At 46.3% G+C, this 24,959-nt stretch overlaps 1 protein-coding gene across 10 annotated transcripts in view; it reads right to left on the bottom strand.

Annotated features, from left to right (window-relative positions):
• Positions 1-24,959, bottom strand: part of MYT1L (myelin transcription factor 1 like) — a 301,658-nt gene that overhangs the window by 165,557 nt on the left and 111,142 nt on the right. For all 10 annotated transcript variants that reach the window (XM_036335449.1, XM_036335455.1, XM_036335454.1 and 7 more), the window contains exon 3: positions 22,684-22,802. The gene's annotated coding sequence lies outside the window, so the exon portion shown is untranslated. The remainder of the gene's footprint in view (positions 1-22,683; positions 22,803-24,959) is intronic.

Here is a 24,959-nt window from a genome sequence, read left to right as displayed (position 1 = left end):
TGATATGACCGCCATTCTCTCTTGTCAGTCTGAATTTCAGAATGCTGCGCCTCTTCCTAGATTTAACATTGCATCTTGTACTGTTACTTGTAATTGTTTATCTAAAGAACCAAGCCACTGACCTCAAACGTTCATTGGCGCGGTGGGTATGTGGAAGATTGGGCCATGCATTAATACAATATCCCTTTCTGAGCTTCTTTTAACATTACTCTTTTTTCATAATCCTAATATGCCCCATGTTACAAATATCAATCACTTTGCAGATATTTTAATAGAACACTTTTGCTTGAACATCGCTCACTTATTTTAATATAAGGAAAACATGAAGGACAGACTCCCCAGGCTGTGCTGGGAGGGAGCCCAATGCCCACACCTGACCAGGTGCTCCCGGCTACGTGTGCAGTAAAATCTTACAAAGAACCCTGCTCCACTGCAGACCTAAGACTCCATTCCCACAGCTCTGCAAGCTGAGGACGCACAGAGGTAAACACAAACTCTTACCTTTTACAAAAGTTGTGGGTTTTGAATTTAGAAAACCAGAAGGTGCTGGAGACACAGAGAAGACGGTCTGTAGAACAGACTCCTGATGGAAGTAGTCTGTCTGCTCGGACAGCCCCTTCCCACAGTCCCATCCTCCAGGCTTACGGTTCCTGCACCTTTACCAGATCAGCATTCCCATGGACAACACTTCTCCTTTAGGGTCTCGGTCCTCTCCCAGGATTTGTTTTTTGTTTTGTTTTGTTTTTTTGTTTGTTTTTTGTTTAATTAAATCTTTATTGTTCAGATTATTACATTTGTTCCTCTTTTTACCCCCCAAAACTCCCCTCCACCCAGTTCCCACCCCAACCTCCTCCCTCACTCTCCACCCACTGTCCTCATCCATAGGTGCACGATTTTTGTCCAGTCTCTTCCCGCATCTCCCTCACCCCTTTCCCCCCCAAGAATAGGCAGTCCACTCCCTTTCTATGCCCCTGATTCTATTATAATCACCAGTTCATTCTGTTCATCAGATTATTCACTTGATTTTCAGATTCACTTGTTGATAGATGTGTATTTGGTGTTCATAATTTGTATCTTTACCTTTTTCTTCTTCCTCTTCTTAAAGGATACCTTTCAGCATTTCATGTAATACTGGTTTGGTGGTGATGAACTCCTTTAGCTTTTTCTTATCTGTGAAGCTCTTTATCTGACCTTCAATTCTGAATGATAGCTTTCCTGGATAAAGTAATCTTGGTTGTAGTAATCTTGGTATTCATCACTTTGAATATTTCTTGCCACTCCCTTCTGGCCTGCAAAGTTTCTGTTGAGAAATCAGCTGACAGTCGTACGGGTACTCCCTTGTAGGTAACTAACTGTCTTTCTCTTGCTGCTTTTAAGATTCTCTCTTTGTCTTTTGCTCTTGGCATTTTAATTATGATGTGTCTTGGAGTGGTCCTCTTTGGATTCCTTTTGTTTGGGGTTCTCTGCGCTTCCTGGACTTGTAAGTCTATTTCTTTCACCAGGTAGGGGAAGTTTTCTGTCATGATTTCTTCAAATAGGTTTTCAATATCTTGCTCTCTCTCTTCTTCTGGCACCCCTATAATTCGGATGTTGGTACACTTGAAGCTGTCCCAGAGACTCCTTACACTATCTTCGTATTTTTGGATTCTTTTTTCATTTTGCTTTTCTGGTCGGGTGTTTTTTGCTTCTTCGTATTTCAAATCATTGACTTGATTCTTGCGATCCTCTAGTCTGCTGTTGGGAGTCTGTATAATGTTCTTTATTTCAGTCAGTGTATGCTTAATTTCTAGTTGGTCCTTTATCATAACCTCGAGGGTCTCATTAGATTTCTTGTAGGTCTCATTAAGTTTATCAGCAGTTTCTAGAAATTCTTGAAAAACCTTAAAAGTGTGGTTTTGAACTCTATATCCAGTAGTTTGCTTTCCTCCATTTCTGTGATTTGTGTCCTTTTTCTTTGTCTATGCATTTTTCATGCTTCCCTGTGTTAATAAAGTGGTTTTCTGTGCTAAGTGTCCTCTAGGGCCCAGTGGTTCAGCCTCCCCAATTACCTGAGGAGGACACTTATGGTGCACCCCCTTGTGGTCTTTGTGCACAGTCTTGTTGTAGTTAAGCCTTGATTGTTGTAGGTATCACTGGGAGGAACTGACCTCCAGGCCAATTGGCTGTGAGAATCAGCTGTGTCTGCAGTGGGAGAACTTCTGTGCTGGAGACATCCCTCCGGGGCAAGACTTGCTTCAATGGGGCTTTGGTGCTCACTGAGTCTGCCCCCTGAGTGTGTCCTTTATGGTTCCACCGAGCTGCAAACTGGATGGTCCCACTCTGACCTTTGGGTTTCCTGGCTCCTGGATCTCTAGGGAGGTGCTAATCTAGCCTCTGCCTTAGGCTATCCAGCAAAAGCCTCCCTGCAGGGCTTGGGTGGGGCGGGGCGGGGCGGGGCGGGGCGGGTCCCACGGGATCAATAGGGCAGTGCTAGCAGTTATGGCTGCTCTCAGAGGTCCCACTTCTCAGTGTCCCAGCAATTGCTGCAAGCCCCTCTGAGAGAAAGCTGCCCTTGAGTTCTGACCGATGCCAGACAGTCCTGCTTCTCCCGTATGAGTCTGGGTCCCCAGAGACTCTCCCGGAACTGGAGCTCAGAGCCTGAGACTCCCTCCTGATTGAAAACGACAACCGCGCCCTCAGCCACCAGCGCTCTCCGCATGCACCTCTGTACCTTACTATTTTACTTCCGCACCACACCTCCTCTGAGTCTCGGTAAGCTTTTCTCTTTCCTTCTAGTTGTAGAATTTCCACTCAACCAGCCTTCCTGTGGTTCTGGATGATGGCCGTTCCATCTTTTAGTTGTATTTTTGAAGTGGTTGTTCGAGGCAGCAAACTCTGGTGTTTACCTATGCCGCCATCTTGGCTTTGGGACCCTCTCCCAGGATTTGGAGTCTCAGTCACTCACACGCCAGATGTTGAGAGATTGTTCCCCTCCAACATGTGTGTGGAGCTGCTGAGGCTGGTGTGGGGTCAGAGGTCAGTCATTCTAGAAGGGGCAGTACTGGGGCAGGAAGGAGCAGAAGGGGCAGCATGTGTGGGGATGTCACAGCAGAAGAGTTTTGTGGGTTGGATCCACAGCCTAGAAGATGTCAGTGAGGGTAATGGCGTAGCAGGAGTCCCAGGGGGATGAAAATCAGCAGGTTCGCTCTGCTCCCTCACCCCTTTCAGCATCCCTCCTCTGACCCCTACTGTGCAGACCATCTCAAGAGGAGATGCTGGGAATCGGATTTATGGGTCAGCCTGCCATTGCATGCTCCTGCATGCTGGGCAGGGCTGGCTGCCAGTCCCTCTGGATGAGACGATACTGTGTACTGCGCAGCAATGAATACACCTCTTGAGTTTCCATTGACTGACTGCTCCTTGTGTAATCGAATCCGTGGTCAGTGATTACTTGGAGAGTACGACTGATGGTGAGATTAGAGAATACAAATGCCACACGGAGTCTCTCCTACTGCGTCTCATCCACACCGGGAGTCGGGAGGAAGCGTGCTCACTAGTTTGGGATCTGACGCATGTCCCACCTCGAATGGAAACTCCTTGGGAGCTTTCTGATGAGCTTACAGAGTTTAATCTCCCTGGAAGCTGGAAATGGCCTATGTTCATATACTTACAGTTAATGAAATAATTTCCCAAAGACCAAAGGAGTGAGGAAATTTATAATATGCTTTAAAACTTTTAATTTTCAATTGACTTTTACTGGTTAGCCAGCATCTTGAGGCTGCAGACACCTAAGTGTGGGATAAGTTAATATTCACAATTTCAGTGACATAACACACTTCCCTTGCCCTGCAAACTCTGCAAAATATTATAATAAATCATGTAATTATGTAATTATTCCTATAAATCTTTTCTAGAAAAAAATAGAAAATTTATAGGATAGAAAATATAATCATTATACATATAAAATAGTTCTGATCATGAGAAGTAGTTACCTTAATATTTGCTTTCTTACAAAAGTGCACACATTCGCGCGCGCGCACACACACACACACACGCGCGCGCTTACCTCGGAAGTTGTGGTCTCATTGGACTATAGGCAGTATACAAATTGAACAAAAGGCCTTGGGGATAGTATTATGTAAAAATAAAACTAGATCTGACAGGCCACCTGGGCCCTGAAGTGGTATTGAAGATGGGAAACGGAATCGGCAACCCACTGTCCCCTGCATGTTCCTGAACAGCCCTTTCAACACGCAGCCCTTTTGTATATGAAACAGAGACCTAACTAGCACCACACATAAAAGCCGCTATAAAAATCGCCCTGTCTTCACGGCTTCCTGCCTGTTGTTTCTGAACTTGCTGCACTGTACTGCCCGGTGGGATGAAAGGGTCCTCACAGGGCCAGGCTGAAGTAGAAAAAGTTAGGGAGGCTATAACAGTTTTACAATAAAGAGGGTAGAAGATGATATAGAAAAGAAGGGGAGAAACCTTTGCCTCCCAATTAACTATTGCCAGAAAGGCAGATCTAAAATGGTGGTTTGGGGAAGACTTAAAAAAACACAAAAAACTTAGCCCTGGCCAGGTGGTTCAGTTGGTTGGAGAATCGTCCCTACACCAAAAGTTTGGGGGTTTGATTCCTGGTCAGGTCACATACCTAGGTTTTGGGTTTAATCCCAGAATGGGCCACATACAGGAGGCAACTGATGGATGTTTCTCTCTCACATGGATGTTTCTCTCTCTCTTTCTCTCTCTCGACAAACAAAAAAAACCTTAAGTAAATATATAGATATTTTTATTATATGTACAATAGGATAACATATAAATATTTAGATATTAGGTAATATTTAATATATATTCATTAGTATATAATCTATAATCTGTATTATGCAACTTAGGAGTGTTTAAATGAGGCTGAGAATGCCCTACAAGAATTTTACCTAACAGTCATTTCGGAATGTGAAGTGCTGTCCAGACGATGTCCACACTCTACTTGGAAAAGAAGGAAACCTGAGTGCTACGCCCAGTCCCACCACTGAGGAGGATAATATGCTGTAAGTATGAGCTGATTTTCTTATGTCAACAGAAGTTCTTGGCACCATGGTGTCAGGACTGGTGATGCCTAATTTACATACAATCTCATAAAACTGCACTACTAGCCAAGCACAGAGAGTAATATATTTTTTCAAATAATTTTTATAAAATATTATGCAATATGGCTTAGAGATTAGTGCCTCTTTCCCCCTAAACATCAAAGAAACAAGTGATGGATTTGCTGGCATCAGAGGGAACTAATGGAGGCTCACACAGACCATCCACACACGGTGGAGTCATGCGGGACAGCGGGAGGGACAGCAGCCACCGCATGGGCTCAGGGAGTGCACGCTGATGAGGAGGGTCACCTGGTCTGTTATGCCCAGGGTTTCGTCTGTTTCTCAGCCCACCACAGAGGCATGTCTGACCCCTGAGCTAAATGGGCAAGAAGACACATCTGTAAGTGCTGCGGGCTGTCCTCATGTTCAGGGCGAGCTTAGCCAGTCCAGGGGCTATTGCTGGGATTCAGGAAGAAAAAAGACAATGCCGGCATGCACAAGCGGACCGGCTGGTAAACATTTCCTACTGTTCCCCGCTCTCTTCATTTTCCTCCCTCGTTTGTCCTAGATGCCAACACCCACTTAAACATGGACCACGTTAGACACATGATCACCTTTAATGGTTTCCTTTGGTGCTTCTGTGACAAAACTCTGGGCAGTGCCCAGTGTGACCCTGAAAGTCCTCCACAGCCACCAGCACTAAAATGTCCAATTCTAAGTCAATCTGCTCATTGGGCAGAAAGGAAAGGGTCTGGAGTATTTGCTGCTCCCCATCAGAAACCCTTTCAGCCTAGTGAAGGCTTCAAGATGGCATTGCTCAGCAGTAAGGCTCAGTGACAACTGGGTACTGCAGTTATTAGCATTCAAAAGCTATCGGAAGCTGCAGCTGAACTCCAGCTGCGAGCACGCTTGAAAAGATCCAGTGCCTTGGAAGCTCAGACAGAGGGCTTTTGGAGCTGAGCCTTCCATGACCAAGTCGTGCTCCAGTGTAAATCCTCCTTCCGCTGCTAATGAGTAATACAATCAGACAGCATTTCAGCCCAGGCGCTCAGTCTGCACAGTGTCAGAGCTCAACAAACGCTGGAAGCCTCAGGGTACACTCCTGAATGGGGCAGGCGGCACCTGTGCAGGGAGGGGCTCCCAGCCCCTGGAGGGCTTCAGAGGATGCCATGGCCACCAGGGGCCACTTCAGCCCTGGCCCAGGCTGGGCTTGTCCTTGGGGCATTGGAAAGGTGAGTGAGTCAGGCACAATTCCTTTCCAGCAGAAGCCACTTATTCTGCCATCAACATTTTAGCTTGTGGCATGAAGTGACTCCACAGGGACCTGGGTTCTCCACATCTCAGAGAATTAGGGGCATGCAGTCAGAGGTCGACAGCGTGCCAACAGCCTGCCAGCCTCTACGAGAGCTGAGATGGCAGCACAGGCCCAGCGAGCAGATGCCGTGTCCCAGACAAGGACAGCTGGGCACGTGGCAGGTAGCTCCGTCCACCTGGGAGGCCCTGCGCCAGAAGCAGTTCACTGTCACTGAAAGACACAGGCCCATCTGGTGCCATGTCTCCTGCCTCCTAGAAGGATTTCCAGTTTTGAATTTTAACACACTTTGCCTTCCCCCCTCAAGGAAAAACTCCAGACACCGCAAGCTTTAAATGCCAGCTGAGTGTGTAGTTTTGAGAGCCAGATAGAGAATTCTGTTAGAAGTGATTGAAGAGAGGCCGCCGGAGTGGGGAGCCCTCCAATTTAAAAGGATGCAGGATTGCACCTCTCTCCTCCTGCGGGGGCTCGCGATCCCACTCTGCCTCGTGCCTGAATAAATTACCTGGAATGTCGAGGAGCGGGCAGAATGCCTAATGCTGACTGCCTCACCAAAGGCACAGAGACAGGGCTTGAGCACAAGAGGTGTTTCCCTCAGTTCCCAGACGAAACCACAGAGAGAAGCCCAGCACCAGGGGCACCAGGTTCGAGAGCAGTCACCTGCTTTCCCTTCTGTGCTCTGCGAACCAAAGAGAATGTTCTAGAGTCAAATATGGTGACAATACCAAGGTAACCATGGGAAGCAGGTTTTCACTGCATGACTTCTGAACCCTGTGATAAGCAGGTGGCCCGCCAGCAGGGGACTATTGTCTGTGGTGTGCCCAGACCACGTCCTGTGATATGTGTTTTGAGTGGCATAGATGTCGCTCAAGCAGTAACAGACTGTGTCTCCGTTCTTAGGTCAGGCTGACAGGGGAAGCCTATCTCCTCCTTGGTCCAGTGAGTTCCATCTGATGGGACAGCCTCACTCCCATCAGGAATGTGATCTATTCTGGAGGCTGTGATAACCAAGGGGGACAAAGTCTCACGGTTCATCTCCTTAGTTTTGCTCTAAGCATGCTCCCCCCTCCCTACCACCTCTTGCACTTTCTCCCTTCTTTTGTTTAATTCGACTCTGAACGGAGCAAATTTAGTAACATTGAAAATCACATACAATTACCCGAGAGAGGCCGGTTGGGTCGATGGGAACCTCAGGGTCTTCACCGACCTGGCGAGCAGAGTGATGGCAGACCTCAGCCCGGGGGAGGACGAGGCCCAGATGGACTGCACTGTGCTCAGCTCTTGGAGACCACCATGGCCCGGAGGCGCAGTCAGGAGAGCGGAGGACGCGCGCTGTGTTAGTGCAGCTGAGGCTCAGCCCTGGGTCTGGCCCCGACTCCGCAGAGCTGCTCACAGTTGGTTTACCAGCTCCCTCCCCCTCAGGCTGCGCCGTCAGATGGGTCGGAACTGCCTCTCACTCAAGGGCATGCTGTCAGTCCCCAGCCCGTTCCTCAGCAGCTGCTTCACTCCCTGCGGCAGCAGTCCCAGGGCAGGTGCCATCACCCCGCTGACAGAGAGGAAGCGAGCCTCTGATGGTGCCACTGCCCGTGGCAGGCCCAGGTGCTGTCCCCAACCAGCCCGAGATCTGGGCCCAAATCCTGCTGCAGGCCCCAGACCCCAGACCTGAAACTCGACCTGCGCGTGTTCCCTCTCCAAGTTCACTGCTTGGGTTCATGTCACCATCTCCCATCTAGGCCCTCGCCTCCCGTCCTCACTGCCTGTCCACAGCCTTAAAAAAAATTTTTTTTTATTGATTTCCGACAGGAAGGGAGAGGGAGAGATCGGCTGCCTCCTGCACGCTGCACGGTGGGGACTGAGCCTGCAACCGGGGCCTGTGTCCTGACTGGGAATCAAACCATGATCTCCCGGTTCATAGGTCAACGCCCAACCACTGAGCCACGCCGACCTATCCACTGCCTTTAACTCAACCTCTGTATCATCAAAGTTAATCACCTGAGTTCACTCCCAGCTACCTGCCTAGAATGTGCTTGCTTCCTTGCCTTGTCCGCTGGGCTATGGACACCGCCTGCCATCAGCCACTCCCCTGCGAGGTCAGAGCCCTGCAGAGCTTCTCCCCAGGGAAGGCAGAGGGACAGGAGGGGGAGGGGGGCAGGGAGCCTCTGGTGCCCCCGGGGAAGAGGCCTCTGAAAAGCAGCTGAGAGGAGCCAACACCCTAAGGGCTCTTGGAGGGCTGCTTTCCTCAGGACTAGGCTGTGCCTCCAAAACAGAAAACATTCAGGGAGCAGACGAAATGACTCCACAGGTGGGGACAAATTATGTTTCATCTTAGCGTTGTGACATATTTTAAAACGAAGCAAAGACAGTCATTCTGAAGATTAGTAAAAATTAAACTCAGATTTTAACTGTCCAACCACTGCAGGTTGCTAGGTGATTTAGAAAGAAACAAGCAAGCACTTCACTGGCAGTGTGGACCGAGCAGAAGGTGCAGCTGCCTCCTTCTTTATCCAGGTTACGTGGTCGCTCTGCCAACAGACTAGCCCGGGGGGGGGGGGGGGGGGAGGCAAACTTTCTGACTCGAGGGCCACAGTGGGTTCTTAAACTGGACCGGAGGCCGGAACAAAAGCATGGAGGGAGTGTTTGTGTGAACTCATATAAATTCACAGTAAACATCATTACATGAAAGGGTACGGTCTTTTTTTTTTTTTTTTTTTAGTTTTATTCATTTCAAACGGGTCGGATCCGGCCCGCGGGCCGTAGTTTGCCCACGGCTGGACTAGGCTCACCGAGGCTGATACAACTGCATTTTTCTTAGAAATCGCATCATAGTTCATGACGATGCTGATTTGTTTTGAGCACTAACCTAGTAACATCAAGATATCCGTTCCTTCTAGCACCTTGAATTCCTTACTTCATCCTAACGACTTAACACTTCCAATCTTATTTGTTTTTAAAGATGCAAAATAGACAACCAGGCTTCTGATGTGCAGTTCCCAAATTAACTCCACTTCCTCCAGTGCCCCTAGGGGAGGGAGGAGGAGGAGAAAGGAAGGAGGGATGGGGACAGGTGCAGGGAGAGGAGCACAGGGAGATAATTAGAGCAATGTTAAGCCTAGCTCTAAGAACTAATGTCTCAGGATGATAAAGTTTATGAGGAAAGAAAATGCTATATAGTTAGTCCCCTTTATCCACGGTTTCACTGTCCATGGTTTCAGTTAACTGCAGTCAACTGTGGCCGGAAAATATTAAATGGAAAATTCCAGAAATGAAAAAAATCATAAAATTTAAGTTGCATGCAGTTCTGAGTAGCCTGATGAAATCACGCACCATCCACTCCATCCCGCCTGGGGCATGAACCTCCCCTCTGCAGGTTAGGCACCTAGTACCCCAGTCATCAGAGCAGCCGTTGCTGTGTGGCAGGGCCTGTGTGGCACGTCATCTTACTTTATTTGTAAGCACAAGACAGTGTGTCTGGCAGTTCAAATGTCCTCAAGAGAAGCCGGGCAGTGCTTCTTTTCAGGGAAAGATGAAGTCCTCCCCTTAATAAGGAAGAGACTCAGAAGCTGAGGCTGCTGAGATCTACAGTGAGAAAGAACCTTCTCTCCGTGAAACTGTAAAGGACGAAGAAAAAAAGGAATTCGTGCTAGTTTTGCTGTTGCACCTTCAACTGCAAAAGTATTAGCCACAGTGTGTGATAGGTGCTTATTACATGAAAAAGGCATTGAATTTGTGGTGGGAGACAGAACGGGACCCCTGGCTGAGACAGTGACCTGATTCACAAGACTTCATTATAGTGAACTGTTATAGTTGTTCTATTTATGACTGTTGTTCAGTTCTGACTGTGCCTAATTTACATATTAAACTGCATCACAGGTATGTATGTACAGGAAAAAGTACAGCATATATGGGGCTCAATACAATCATGGTTTCAGGCATCCCAAAGGGTCTTGGAAGGTGCCCTTGAGGATATACCTTTACAACTGAAAGTAAAAACCTCTACCCTGACCAAGGCGACTCAGTAGAAATTATTCTTTGAATATATTCAAAGGAAGAAATTATAACTTAACCAGCTTTAATGTTTTTCAGTGCCTAAACCACTTGTGGCTTAAAGAAAAAAAAATTAATATTTTTTCCTGTAGAGCCATAAACCAAAGTGAGAGCTGACCACTGCTTTGACCAATACTGCCCTACGTAGGACAGGAGGAGGAAATGAAGATGTCCAGGCAGCCGTGTGCACACAGTTTACATCTGCTCACACGAGGGAACCGCCAGGGAGGAAGTCCCCACCTCACAGTCCACACGACTGGGTTCTGCATCAGTGCTCGGTGCCATCCCGACTACATGGCACCCACTATGGACCTCAGGGCAAAAGCGGAAAATAGGATTTGCTCTCCACCCTAGCGAAGCCTTGTAATCTAGCACTGAAAAGAAGTAAAACAACAATAGCAACAACAAACCACTTAGGGATCCTATAAGTGCTGGCAAAGTTAAGATGATTACAAAATCAGTCTGTGGGAGCAGAGGTGGGGCCTGGAGGAGGGGACTGATGATTAAATGGCGAGTAGGGCCTGGCTGGTATGGCTCAGTTGGCTGGATGTTGTCCCATGCACCAAAAGGTTGCTGGTTCGACTCCTGGTCAGGGCACATGCCCAGGTTGCAGGCTTGATCCCCAGTAGGGGGCATGGAGGAGACAGCCAATCGGTGTTTCGCTCTCACATGGATGTTTCTCTCTCTCTCTCTCTCTCTCTCTCTCTCTCTCTCTCTCTCTCTCTCTCTCCCCCCTTGTCCTTCCTCTCTCTAAAAAATTTATCAATAAATAATCTTTAAAAATGATAAGTAGGAATAAAGATTAAAGAGGGAATGCCATTCCAGGCAGAAGTCAGAAAGCAAATGCAAAGTCATGACAGGCAACATCAGATGTTTGGAGGGATCCCCAGGCAGCTCAACCCCGACAGGTGAGGCACATGGTGTGAAGTGGGAGCTGGAAAGGGACGGGGCCAGATGGTCATAACCCTCGGACCACATTAAAGAATTCAGTCCCACAGGTGATGTGAAGGCTCTGGGGGACTTTAAACAGGGAGTGACAGTGGGTAAATTCAGGTTTTACACAGACTTTTGTAAAAATTGGGTGGGGGACAGGTTTGAGGAACACAAACGTTGAACCAAGGAGCACGGGTTAGGAGACCTTGGAGTGCTCCAGATGAGAGACCATGAGATCTACTCAGGGTGTGAAGGGCAGGGTTGGGGGTGTTTGGAACTGAATCAGAAGGCACGGCATGGTAAACGCTGGAGGGGACACTGCATGCTCCTGCCACTGGAAGACGCTGACCTCCTAGCCAAGTGAAGGCAGAGGAGGCGCCGTCAGAGGAAAGGTGACGACAGGCACTGGGGGAGAGGGTCTGAGCAGCACAAAGTCAGGACGGTCTTGGGTCTGCAAGCTGGGTGCACACGGGTGGTACTTCCAATGGGGACAGTGGAAGAGATTAAGGAGCGTGCATAGAGCTGGGCGCAGCAGCTTGAGGCTGGGATGCCCAACTTGTAAGAAGAGAAACAGGGAGAAGCTGAGGGTGTGATGGAAAGGGAGCAGGTGGGAAATCTCTTTAAAGAGAGGGCAACTGTGCCAGATGCAGTGTGGAGGCCCATCAAGAAAAGTTTTTAAAATGTCAACTGGGTTTGGAGACCAGAACTGCACTAGAGACAGGAGTGGTTCAGCTGAAGTTGGCCTGGTGAGTACAGCGGTGTGTGGAAGACCAACTGTGGCGTGAGGACAGGAAGATGGCTCTAAACAGGCTGTGATAGGCCAGGTGGAGAATGGGTGGGAGGAGGGGACAGCGCAGATGAGCTGGGGCTAGCACATTCAGAAACGGTGGGAAACGGTGGACCAATGTTGGTGAGAGAAGAGGGAGGGAGGGCGAGGCAGTAGAGAGAAGATGTGAGGTTGGAACACGGCCTGGAAGGGTCCAGAATGCTGGCTGACAGCCCAAGTCCTACTTGTTCAAGGGGCTCCGTGGGACACCAGAAGTTAGACACCCAGGTGGGACTGTGCTCCCCTTCCACGTGTGTGCTGTGCTGGGAGGGCCCCACGTGATCTGACTGTCGAGAAAGAAGGATCCCTTCCTAACGGGTAGGTCTCTTGGCCTTGCACCTGTGGAGTGAGCCACTCTGCCTAAATAATATTTACGTTAATTAAGATTTATTAACTCCATCACTAGGAAACTTAAAAATAATCTGTGTTGGCACTTGAAATTAATGAGACATTGACTAATTACCTAATGAGTAGTTGGTAAATCTTAACTTTGGACAACTTTCTCCAAAAAGTAGTGAGTGGGATTTTATAGCTGGTAAAGGAAAAAGCAATCCTCTGCACTGCAATCCCCAAAAGCCTGGACACCCGAGGAAGGCCACTTCGCTCCTGGGACTGCACCCTGGTCCCGATGGTGCTTCTGGGCCCCGTCCCTTCCCACTCTTCTCTCCAATGGCCTCTCCTCACAGAGACCACGTTCACGTTCCAGGTGGACTGGCAGGTGCCAAGCTCACTTCTCTTACATCACGCCTGTCCTGCACGCCAGCGCAGTGAGCAAACACGCAGCTCACACCATGCCCGTGGCCAGGAGGGCTGAGTGTTATCAGTGAACGAATCTTACATACACCTTGGCGTGTGCCCGCAGATTTTTAAAAAACTCCTAAAACCCTGCCATTGTTCCCTGGAACAAAGTCTGCCAGGGGAGGTTTGGCAGACTCACAGGGAGCCATCAAGCAGTGTGCTGGCACAAAGCCGCCTCAGTAATGGCAGCTCCAGGCTGCCGTGCCTGGGCTGCTCCCCACCAAGCCTGCGGGCACCCATCAGAAACGTGCCCCTGCGTGCGCTCTGCATCACACTCGCCCGTCCAAGCGCAGCAGCCTCCACTGGGCTCCGCGCTGTCCTGACTCGCGCTGGGAACTGTTTAAGCACACGAGCCTTTATCAGTTGTGGCTCTGCTTCCCGTCCCCACCTCCTGTCCACACACACATGCACACACGCCCCGACACAGATGTGAAGGCACTGACACTGACATGGAGGGAAAGGCCAGTGGTGGCACTGATGCACGACACTGCATATCTCGGGGCCTCTCTGAAAGGACTTCTTCCTCCTCCTCTTCCTCTATGAGTGACAACTGGCTTTCAGGAACAGCCAGCGCAGGGACAGTGCACAGCGCCTGAGACATCCGCCCCCGAAGCCAGGCAAAGCCAGGCGCTCTGCCCAGGGCAGGGCTGGGGGAAGCGGGAGGGCTGTCAGCATGGTGACCGTGGGCCTGTTTTCCAGCCTGAACTGAACACACAGAAAGGACGGTAACTAGGGTCTGAAGTGAGTCCTCGCTCTGCTTTCTCACGCCCCTCTCCTTTCGGGAAGAAAGCGACCAGACCCCGTTCACGGGTGTGGATGCTGATGATGCACAGGTGGCATCACATCCCATCAGAAGGTTTTCACCTGGCGGCTTTGGACACGCCTGTCAGCTATCCTCACACAGGTATGGTGTGAGCCCTGCGCCAGGCTCCCCTCACTAGACCACAGACGTGCAGGGGCCTCGAGGATGGCCCATCAGGCCAGCATGCACTTGGGCATGCCTGTGCCAGGACCACCACAGGCTGGCAGCTAAGGAGCCTCCACAGGACGCTGAGTGGTGCGCGTGTCCCCTGCATAGCGTGTCTCTTACAAGAATGAAACGCCATGAGCAACTCCTACACTAAAGCCCGCAGCCTGCAGCCAGTTAGCAATCAGATGACCCTTTGAGACCCATCCTGGTGCTACGGCCTTCACTGCTCACACGTACATGGAGTAGCTGATGAAGAAACTATTTTTCTTCATTCTCCCCTTACCCTCATAAACATGCAGGAAGCTGCAGAACTCAGAAGTCTGAAGTGCTCAGGCACCGGACCTCGGTCTGGACTAGACCACCCACATAGGAGCTATCGAGGACGGACGCAGGGCTGCCACTTGACCGCTGTGTGACCGTGGGGAGAGGCAGCCACCCCTCTGTCAGCCTCGGATTCCTCTCTGCAGATGGAAGCCATCTCAGCAGCAGCCTCTTGGGGTAGTGAAGGTTCGAGTGAGGTGACACGTGCCAACTACACAGCACACACTGTCGTTAGTGCTCAATAAGGTGGCTGTTATTTCATCATCATCATCAGGGTGTGCGTAGTCTTTTTTATCACCTCGGGAGTGATCACATTTTTGCAGTAATAAATACCTTTTCATGTCTTAGAATTTATAATCCTCATCAAAAGAGAAAGGATGTGATTATTTGGGTAAAGGGTAAAGAAAAGAGGCATTTATCTTGCTTTCTTAGGCAAAAATATTTTTAGTTGATAAAGGAACATTTTCTATATAAAAGTATTCTAGCTAATAAATGAAGAAATGATAGAATATAATTTTGCAAATCAGGAGAAATACTGAATTTAGAAAATGAGCTCACTGACTGCTAACATTAGGTGAAAAGGTTGCGGGGTGACTTTCTAACAATTGCTCAGGCTGACAACCTGAACACGGGTACCAGCCGTCAACTGTACCACAGAGAAAGGGAGCCAATCCCACCACCATGCTCCCTTCTCATTGGACGCGACAGGACGACACCCACAAAACCACAGCTCACCTGACCAGGTCTCTGGTGAAACCCCAGTTTGCAGGAAGGACAGGAGTCACAGGAGCACATTCAATGACAGCACAGGAATGAAATCCGCAGGACAAATGACCCAGCTTTACGACAGGTTATGAGGCAGAGAAGGAAGAAAAACTGCGTAGGTCAAAGAGGGATCGCATGTCAGTAAGACGCCATGTGGGCCTCACTTAGATTCTGATTCAAACAAATTAACTATAAAAATAAATTTGTGAGACAAACTGGGACCTTTGAATCCTGTCTGGATAATTCAGACTTTTTTGAAGGAGTCTGACCCATACTGAGGTATTTCTAGACAAGATTATACACTAACTTGGATTTGCTGCAAAGTGAGCCATGTGTGGTGGAGGCAGAATGAGTGGGATACAGAGGAAAGAAGTTTTGCCATTCGTGAGGCTCATCGACATTTGTGCGTGTGTTGAATGTTCCATAATAAAACGGTAAAAAGCCCCTCACCCCAAATTAAGAGAAGGCTGAGTAACCATATTTGCCAGGTCAAGTGATGAGATGTTAAGACATGAAAGAATCCGGCTCATTGGACCTGTGGGAAAATGCAGGGCTGAGGTGGGAAGCCAGCATCAGAGCTCGAGATGGAACTCACGGACTTGGTGAACTGGCTGTGATTTAGGGCAGTAGCTCTTCATTACTGTGCATAAGAATGTGTGGGGTTATTTGTTTAAAATGTTCATAGCTAGGTCGTGTTCCTAGAAATCGTGATGTAACTAGTGTGTTGAATGGAAATCACAAATCTATATCAAAAAAGCACCTAGGTCAGTGGTCGGCAAACTGCGTCTCACAAGCCACATGCGGCTCTTTGGCCCCTTGAGTGTGGCCACGAAGTTTCAATCGCACTGTATGTGCGTGCCCGCATGTGGTATTTTGTGGAAGAGCCACACTCAAGGGGCCGCAGTTTGCCAACCACTGACCTGGGTGATTCTAACGTAGGTGGTCCTGGAACCACTCTTTGAAAAATAGTAGTTCAGGGTCAGTGTCCATGTGTGTAGTTTCAGAAGTAGGTACACACACACAGGGTGGTTTACCCAGCATGGACTCAGATTAAGCAAGTCCCAAGGTCACAGACCAGTTTCTAAGGGAAGAACCAATCTGAATGTGTCTGAGGGTAGCAGCCTCAGGTTGGAAGCTCCCTGTCCCTTCCTGTAGGCAGCCCGGCTGCAGGGATCAGACTGTTGGTAAGACTTTTGGGGACAGACTCCATCCAGGACGAGGAATCTTGGCAGGACAGAATATACTGATAAGGGTCCAAGTAGCTCGTATGGACTTCTCCCAACTTCCCTTGAGGCAGGATTGAGATCTGGCATTTGGCTTCCAACTAATGACATTTTAGCTCATCCCCAAACATCCTGTGTAATTCTCAAGGCCCCTCTACTTTCTGGAACACCACCAATTCCAGATGGCCAAACCACAGAGTGAAGGGGCTGCCCAACCCACATCAGGTTGTGGTATGAGCAAGAAGTACGTTTTCTCACTAGCTTTCTGAGCTTATGTCCAAGTTCACCTGTGAGCTAGTCTAGTCTATCCGGACTAATTCAGATGATAATAAATTTTACAGACACTGGACGAATTACATCACTCTCCAGTGACTTTGCATATTTCTACTTTGATAGGTGCTTGGGGAACTTGATTTGCCATCTTTCCAAGTTCTGGGAGTGGGGACCTCATTACACCTCACAATTGCTAAGAATGCCAACTGTTACCCTGTCTGCTCAAGGTACACTTATTTGTATTAGTTGCATATTTCTGACAAAGAGTGTAAAGATTTATAACTGAAATGGAATGTATACCCTGTGCTTGTAGTAGTGAAAAGTAATAATCGAAAACAACACAGACAAGCCAGATGACTCTCACATCCGTTTGGCTGAACCTGCCGAGGGCTCACAGAAGGGACACGCACGGAAAGAAGAGAATGTGACCGGGCATGCATTCCCGAGATGTACGAAGAGCGGCGGCTGCCTGTCTCCTTCACTGAGAGACATAAATGCGCTCCTCAGGGGCTCTCATCCACGGACACTGAGGGCAGCGGACGGAGCCTCGGTGCCTCCCCGACAACACCTACGTTTCATAGAAACAGAACTTTATTACGGAAACGACGGACGATATGACCGCAAGTTAGTCCTTCCCGAGGAATCTGGCAACTAGTGTTTCTCATAACGATGTGACAATGCTGTTAGAGTGGTCAAGGCCATGCAGGGGAAGAGGTTTTGTTTGTTTTTCTGTTTCTTCAAGGAATTAGATCCATATTTTTTATCTTTCACGGTTCTCCCTTTTCTCACTTCTTCCTGTTGTGGTCTTGCTTTCTTGGTTCTTGCAGAGCACCCTCCCAGGCTCTCATTTCCTGCACGTGTGGGCTGCCCTTTGTTCTAGTCTCATGCCTCACTCTAGGCCCCTGCTGGGTGCCTGTGGCCTGTACGCCACGGGGCAAAGCACACCGTATCACAGACTCTCCTTCGTGGATCCGAGCCCTGCCGAGCTCCCCAATATCGGACTCTGGTAACTGACGAGTCAATACTGGTTCCTCTTCTGTTTACTTTCCTGTAACAGAGACCTAGCGGAGTGTCTCACAGGCAGTAGCCATCAAGAAGTGTTAACCGACTAACAATCCCTTCGCTTTCTGTGAGAGAATGAATTAAAAGAAATGTGGTGTTCACAAAATTCTGACATTTTCCTTATGATTTCAGAGCATGTGGAGGAAACAGATAAGCTGTGGACTGATGATAGATGAAATTTCAGAAGAGCAAACACACTTTTCTCAGGAGGAAATTCTTGTATCTCGGCCTTTGCCAATGTATCTCCATGTACACAAATCACTCCTGAGTATCCTGTATAATAAGGCTTACTTTAATTAGGCACTAAACAAGTCAAGGCAATGTCACAGAGTGGAAAGGGCCTTGTCCTCAAAATTCATTTGCCGTTGTGCCATGAATAAATGCTGTCTTGGAAAGGTCTCTCCATGTGCAGGGCCTGCTCTTCCTCAAGGGGCAGAAGGGGGGTCACTGCTGGTCAGGGGATGCTCATAACGGAGCTCTGACGAATGGGATCGTCTCTGCTGGGGCCCTGGGAGCGGGGCTCAGGAAATTCCCCTGAAAGGCAGTTTACCTTCACTACAACGGTAAAGGAGTTCTTGAATTCCACTCTATCTGTGACCTCATTAAATGAATGTGAAGAAATATATGTTTAAAAAAGCAGATGTGGTAAGGCTACCTTGTGCCTTCATGGGCCATATTATACACACTGCAAGTACGGGTGGGGCACATGAATCACTCACATGCACGCACACACACTACACAGATACACATAACTACACACATGATCTCTCTCCCTCTCTCACACACACACTCACGCCCTTTCCCTATCTCTCACACACTTTTTTCTGAACATTTGGAGATATCTTAACACACTGCGGACCAGTAGTTTTATTGCTAGCTTTACCCAGTGGCTAAGCTAAGTTTCTATTGAACGAGGACAAAAAACGTTTTACATAAATGTTAAAGGCACACTTTAAAATTAAATATCATTGCATTTTGAAGTTATTACATGTTCTTACAAGCTAATATCTTTTTAAAGTATGATATTTTGTACAACACTGTGTAATATGAAGCGAGAATTCTCGTGAACCGTCCGCAATGTTAAAGTTATTAAAAGGGGGTTGCAGATATCATGGTTACTCACACCTAAATCCTTTAACATTTATCTCCTAGGTGGGAACAAAACCAATTCTCCTACATAACCTGAGTGTAATTGTAACAAAAAGAAAGTTAATTGTTTCAATCATATCATAAAATATACAGTCCATATTCACATCTCCCCCAACTGTTCACAGTATGTTCTTTGTAGATCTTCATAAAACATAACTAAGATATAATATCACTTTTCCTTTATTATTCTAAAAATTATTTTTATGGCTGAAGCTATTTTTTCCATATTTTTGTCATTTCATAGTTATTTCCTGAACGTTATTTTAGAAAACTCTTTTAATAATTTTGAAACTTTGGCTTCTAAACTATAACTCTATTATTGAATAACCCATGATATAGTTTATTATTTTACATTTTATAAAACAAATTTTAATTAGAGGATTTTAGAAAGAAGAGCTTGCATGAAATATGACAAGAGCAATGGGAAACACTAAAGCTGTTAAAAGGTAATTGTGTCTGGTCCTCATGCACTGTTAACTAGGGAAACTGGTAGGAGATGTTCTCTCCTGTCTTTTATTCATTTCCTTCCCTCCTTGCCTTTTCTTCCTTAGTTCCTTGGCGCCCTTTTTCTTTCCTTCCTTCCTTCCTTCCTTCCTTCCTTCCTTCCTTCCTCCCTTCCTCCCTTCCTCCCTTCCTCCCTTCTTCCTTCCCTCCCTCCCCTAATTCCATCCTCCTTCCTTTTATATTTGCATGGTTCAAAAAGAATTTAAAAATGAATACAAACAATGAAAATCCCCCCTCAATCCTGCCTGTTTCTGTATAGTTACTATACATATAAACATTTCTATCAGCTTCTTGTCTATCCTAGAAATGTTATGCAAATACAGGCAAATATATGTGTGTTCATATTTCTGCTCCTCTTCTGCATCTTGCTTTTTTCTTTAACAAAATATCCTTGAAATCTTTCTACATCAGTTCACAGAGCGTGTCTTCATTTTTTACACATCTGCACGGTAAGTGGAGGCACTTTGATTTGAATGGCAGAAAGCATAACACAGATGTAAATCAGATTACTTATGTATTAATCTTTTATGGCACAGTGAGTATATCTTGGTTCTTTATGAATAATAATGACAATAGCTATAATTTAAGAAGCCTGCCACTAAGCACTCTGTTATGTGTCTTATTTCACGCCTTCCTCATCAACGCTCAGCAGCAGAAAACGTCCTCCTATTGTGCAGACGGGAAAACTGAGGCTCTGAGAGGCGGGCTGTGGAGCTTCTTTCTACTCTCAAGGCTGTGCTGCCAAGGGCTCCACTGTTCTCCTCACTGGCCTCACTGGGACCTGCACACCATGCTTTATAGCCCCCAAGCCACCTTCCCCTTCGTCATCCCACACAGCCCTGTCCCAGCTGAGCGCTGAGGCATGAAAAGACTAGAAACTTGTCTCTTCTTTCAATATGACAGGTTTCTTGGGTGCCGCCCCAACTTCCGAGCTATGACAAACCTGCTCTCTCTAGCTTTCTGATAGGCTCTGTGCACCTTCTGTCTCAGCTTAATCCTGACTACACAGCTCACAGACCAGGAGCAACATGCCAGCGGACGATGACTTTAGACTCTATTGTGCGAGCGCACAAGAAATAAGATTTGAAAAGAGAGTAAGAGTTACATTCTGTTTTCCAAAAATGGCTGTGGTTACTCAGGAACTGTTCATTTAGATGTTTACACTCTTGGGACCTTGTACAGAGGACCAGTCCCTGGCTGCTGGGACAATGGGGGCGTGGACGGGCTGCTGCAGAGGCCACAGGCCCACAGAGCTGAGATCTACCACCTGCCCTTACAGAGGTGGCTCTCCCTGAGCCAGGCAGTAATGGTGACTTGCACGTTTTCACTGTGCAGAGGATCACGTGAAGATTATACTTTGTTTCCAGAAGCGCTGTTATGACACATGAGCATTCCCATTTTGGAATGCTAATCTGTTTCTTTAGATCCATCCTTTTATTTCATCCATGGACTAATTTATGACATACAGCAAATAAATATTGATTATGCCTGAGGCCACACCCTAATCTTTAAAGAATGGAGAGAAAGTACTCAGAAATCAGAGCTATGGGAAAAACGAAAGTTATTAAAAGGTAATTGTGGGACCGTCAAGTTCCTGCCACACCTAGAGTCTGCCACCTCCAGGGCCTGCTTGGGGTGTTCAAGAGACACACTGTGGTCTGTGTGCACAGGCGCGGTCAGGAGTGCCAACAGGAGGAGATGAGTGCCGGCCGAGGCCTTAAGGCAGGCTCCTCAGACTTTTTAAACGGGGCCAGTTCACTGTCCCTCAGACCGCTGGAGGCCGGACTATAGTTCAAAAAACACTATGAACAAATTCCTATGCACACGGCACATATCTTATTTTGAAGTAAAAAAACAAAACAGGAACAAATACAATATTTGTATTTGCATGTGGCCCGCGGGCGGTAGCTTGAGGACACCTGCCTTAAGGTCTCTTCATTTCTCTCAACAACTTCAACTTGTCTGTCCACCTTGAAAACCAAATGTGATGCCTTAACTAGGAAGCCTATTCAAGGCCAAGATTATCCAGTATAAACATGAATTTTTCTTTGGAAATTAGCCTATTGTTTCGTTTTGCTATTTTAATTCATGGTGAGATTTGTATTTGAATGCTTGATATGAAACCATGTTGGTAACCATTTAAATGTGAAAATTTAACTCCATGCCAGAAACATCGATGCAACAAATCTGCATTTAGATACTGAATTTTTATAATATTCCATTACATTCTTTAACTTATTACTAAAAGTGAATGAGATTGTGGACAAAACAAGACAGCCTGTATATATGAAACATCTACAACTCAGAAACTTAACTAACGTTAAACTCAGGTATGAGTTTAACACCCAATGTGAACAGACTTTACTTTTTTAACTCCAGGGAAATGACAAACATAATGCCTTCTCCAAACTGAACCAATGAGTGCAGTGACTTTCTTCAGGGACAGTGACGGGGCAGAGACAGAACATGGTAAGAACGACTGTGACCTATCACACCGGTTCATACAGCTCCTAAAGACTGCAGTGCCCGCGAGGCTGCAGCACATGGAACACGACCCCGTATCTGGTTTCCATGTAGCAGCAAGTACTTCTATTATCAGACAGCAAATGGGTAGTCAGCAGACGCGTAAATGACTGCCGCACAATGAACCTTGAAAGATGCCAGAGCTTCTAAAGTCAGTGGCATGCACACGCTCAGAAGCCGAGACTTTGCAGAGGGGGAGTTTAGTCACATTACAATTGTGTTGACCTTTAGCCTCTGAGATTCCCTATAAGTATCCTGACTGGGCAGCAATCATTTTTTTAAAATATTGATTTTAGTGAGGAAGGAAGTGGGAGAGAGATAGAAACATCAATGATGAGAGAGAATCATGGATCTGCTGCCTCCTGTACTCCCCACACTGGGGATCAAGCCCGAAACCCGGGCATGTGCCCTGACAGGGAATCAAACCATGACCTCCTCATTCATAAGGGGACACTCAACCACTGGGCCATACCAGCTGGGAACAGCAGCAATCATTTGACATGAGCCAATATGCACTCCAAAACATAATTAGCAAACTCTGCTAAAATTACTAACTTTGCTAACCAGCTACTTTTGCATTGATTCCACACAAAACAGCCCCATGTGAGACCCAGTGTCATTTTCCCCACTGCAATCCCAAGGATCCTCACAGTGCTAGGGATGCACAGCTTTCCTGCTCCACGGAGCATCGGTGGCAGGAACAACATATGCATCATCTAATTTAACTGCAAATGGCTCTTTTTAGTGAGAATCATCTGTTTGGAGAAGATGCACAACAGAACTCTTAACTGCCTCCCAGAAGCCAGGAAGCACCAGGAAGCTGAGAAGAAAGGCCTGACTCAGAGCAGCGAGTGGGGAGGCCCAGGGAGAGGGCCCTTGCGCACAGTCCCCAGAGAGCTGGGGGCAGGTACCTGACTCCGATGCCTGGGGATGCTCTTTGACTCAGACTTGGCTGCCTCAGTGGGTCAGAGCTGGGAGTTCAGAGATGCCAAGGGATGTGATTTCACCAATCCTTCTTCCGGTTCATTTTCTAAGGGACAAAACAACATAATAAGTACCTGAGGGAGGTGAGACTGACCAGAACTTCCTCCTCTGTGCTATTATACTTACAATAAAGAGTTACATTTCAAGATAGTAACCACATTAAGAAATGTGTCAATGATTTCACTCAGAAATGCTGATGTGAAAGGCCATAATGGACAAGTAGACAATGCTTCTAAACATTTAGTTAATTTACTTTGAAATCCAAGATATTTAACAGTTTTAAATACATATCTAGGTTTGATGCTCAAACTAAGAGCACTTAATATTCAGATGGACTCATTACCAGCCAACTTTAAAGATTATTGCCTTCTTTAACACTTTGATGCAGTTAAGAAAAAATTTAATGCCCTAACCGGTTTGGCTCAGTGGACAGAGCATCGGCCTGCAGACTCAAGGGTCCCGGGTTCGATTCCGGTCAAGGGCATGTACCTTGGTTGCAGGCACATCCCCAGTGGGGAGTGTGCAGGAGGCAGCTGATCGATGTTTCTAACTCTCTATCCCTCTCCCTTCCTCTCTGTAAAAAATCAATAAAATATATTTTTTTTTAAAAAAAGAAAAAAATTTATGAGTGAGAAATATTTTAGGTGTGTCATTATTTCTTAGAAATAATGTTATTTCATTCATAACAGATTATAATCTGGAGATAAGAAGAGTGGCTCCAAATGCTAGCTCCATTTTATTTCAGTAGAACAATAACAAAAGACATTATCTTCATTAATGTAAATTAGAATTTATTTCTTGACTTTCTATCAAGGTTCTCTGCAATATTGTGTCAATGTTAGGAACTACTGACTGTTCTAATTGGAAAATAAAATATCTGGATTATTTCAAACTATACTGCCTTAGAGAGGATTTATTTATTTATTTATTTATTTATTTATTTATGTATTTATGTATGTATTTACAAAGGAAAGACAAACTGGGATATAAAAAGTGGAGCGAGGAGGTGCCTCAGTTGTTGAAGCTATTGTTTCTGGTGCAAACCTCCAAACTCAGAGATGCTCATTAAACTGAGTCTACGGCAATAACAGCCTAAGTGTTAATGGGCAGCAGTGAAGTGTGTCAGGCAAATGAAGGACCCTGAGGGCTCTCCATGCTGTTCCTGATCAGCTCCATGTCGCAGCGTTACCATAAATCCTCTAAAAGACACTGTCCCTCATTTCTTGCGTGGTAGCTCACCGTGAAGATAATACTCAGGGTGCTTAGCAAGGGAGATTTGAAATAAGATAACACACAATTTCCTATGAAATACACAGACTGCCTATAAAATGCAACCATAACAAATTTTATTAATTTTCCTAATAAGGATTTACCAAAACAAACACATACAGACCAGAATAATTCAGAAATATGCACATGAAGCTAGAAAGCTTTTAAAATTACCCTGAAAAAAAATCAAAGTTGAAAAATAGAATGAGAGTTAATATTTGTTTTGTGTCAAAGTCTAGAATCATTAATTATTTTGTAACATTTAAAAATACATTAAGTGATTGAGCAAAAAAGGCAAAAAAAAAAAGAGAAAGAACTCATGGACATGGACCACAGTGTGGTGACTGTGGGGGGAAAGGGAGTGGGTGGAGGTAGAAGAGGGTATAGGAGGGATAAATGGTGATGGAAAAAAATAAAGTATACAGATAAAAAAGAAATACCTCATTTAAAATTAAGTAGTATATTAACCCCTTGAGTGACGGGGAGCGCGATTGCGCTCCTCCTGTCTTTTGCCAAAAGTGCTGGGAGCGCTACTGCGCTCCTCCTGCAATGTCCAGTTCTAAGTCTGCTTTTATTAGTGATGATGATATTGCTAAATATGTCAATTCTTGCTGTGAAGATGACGATTTTGTGGAAGATATTGAATATGTAACTTCATTTACTTGCGATTCATACTTTTTTCCCTAAACTGCTGTATAATCAGCAAAAATGCCTTGGCAATTTTAGCATAGTTCCTAGGATATTGGTTGGCACTCAAAGGGTTAAAATAAATAAATAAATAAATATAAATATATATATAAATATACATATATATAGATATTAAACCTTTAATACAAATTGTGATTTGTAAACTTATTTACAACAAACACAGCCGTCTATACTTGAACACTTTTGAGGAGAACAGTGTGTTCTGTGGCCTTTTCCTGTCTACCAA

Source organism: Myotis myotis, unplaced genomic scaffold, assembly GCF_014108235.1.
Source record: "Myotis myotis isolate mMyoMyo1 unplaced genomic scaffold, mMyoMyo1.p scaffold_m19_p_14, whole genome shotgun sequence".
In the NCBI taxonomy this organism is placed as follows: Eukaryota; Metazoa; Chordata; class Mammalia; order Chiroptera; family Vespertilionidae; genus Myotis; species Myotis myotis.
The sequence above is the reverse complement of the archived record's forward strand: the minus strand, read 5'-3'. Positions and strand labels throughout refer to the sequence as shown.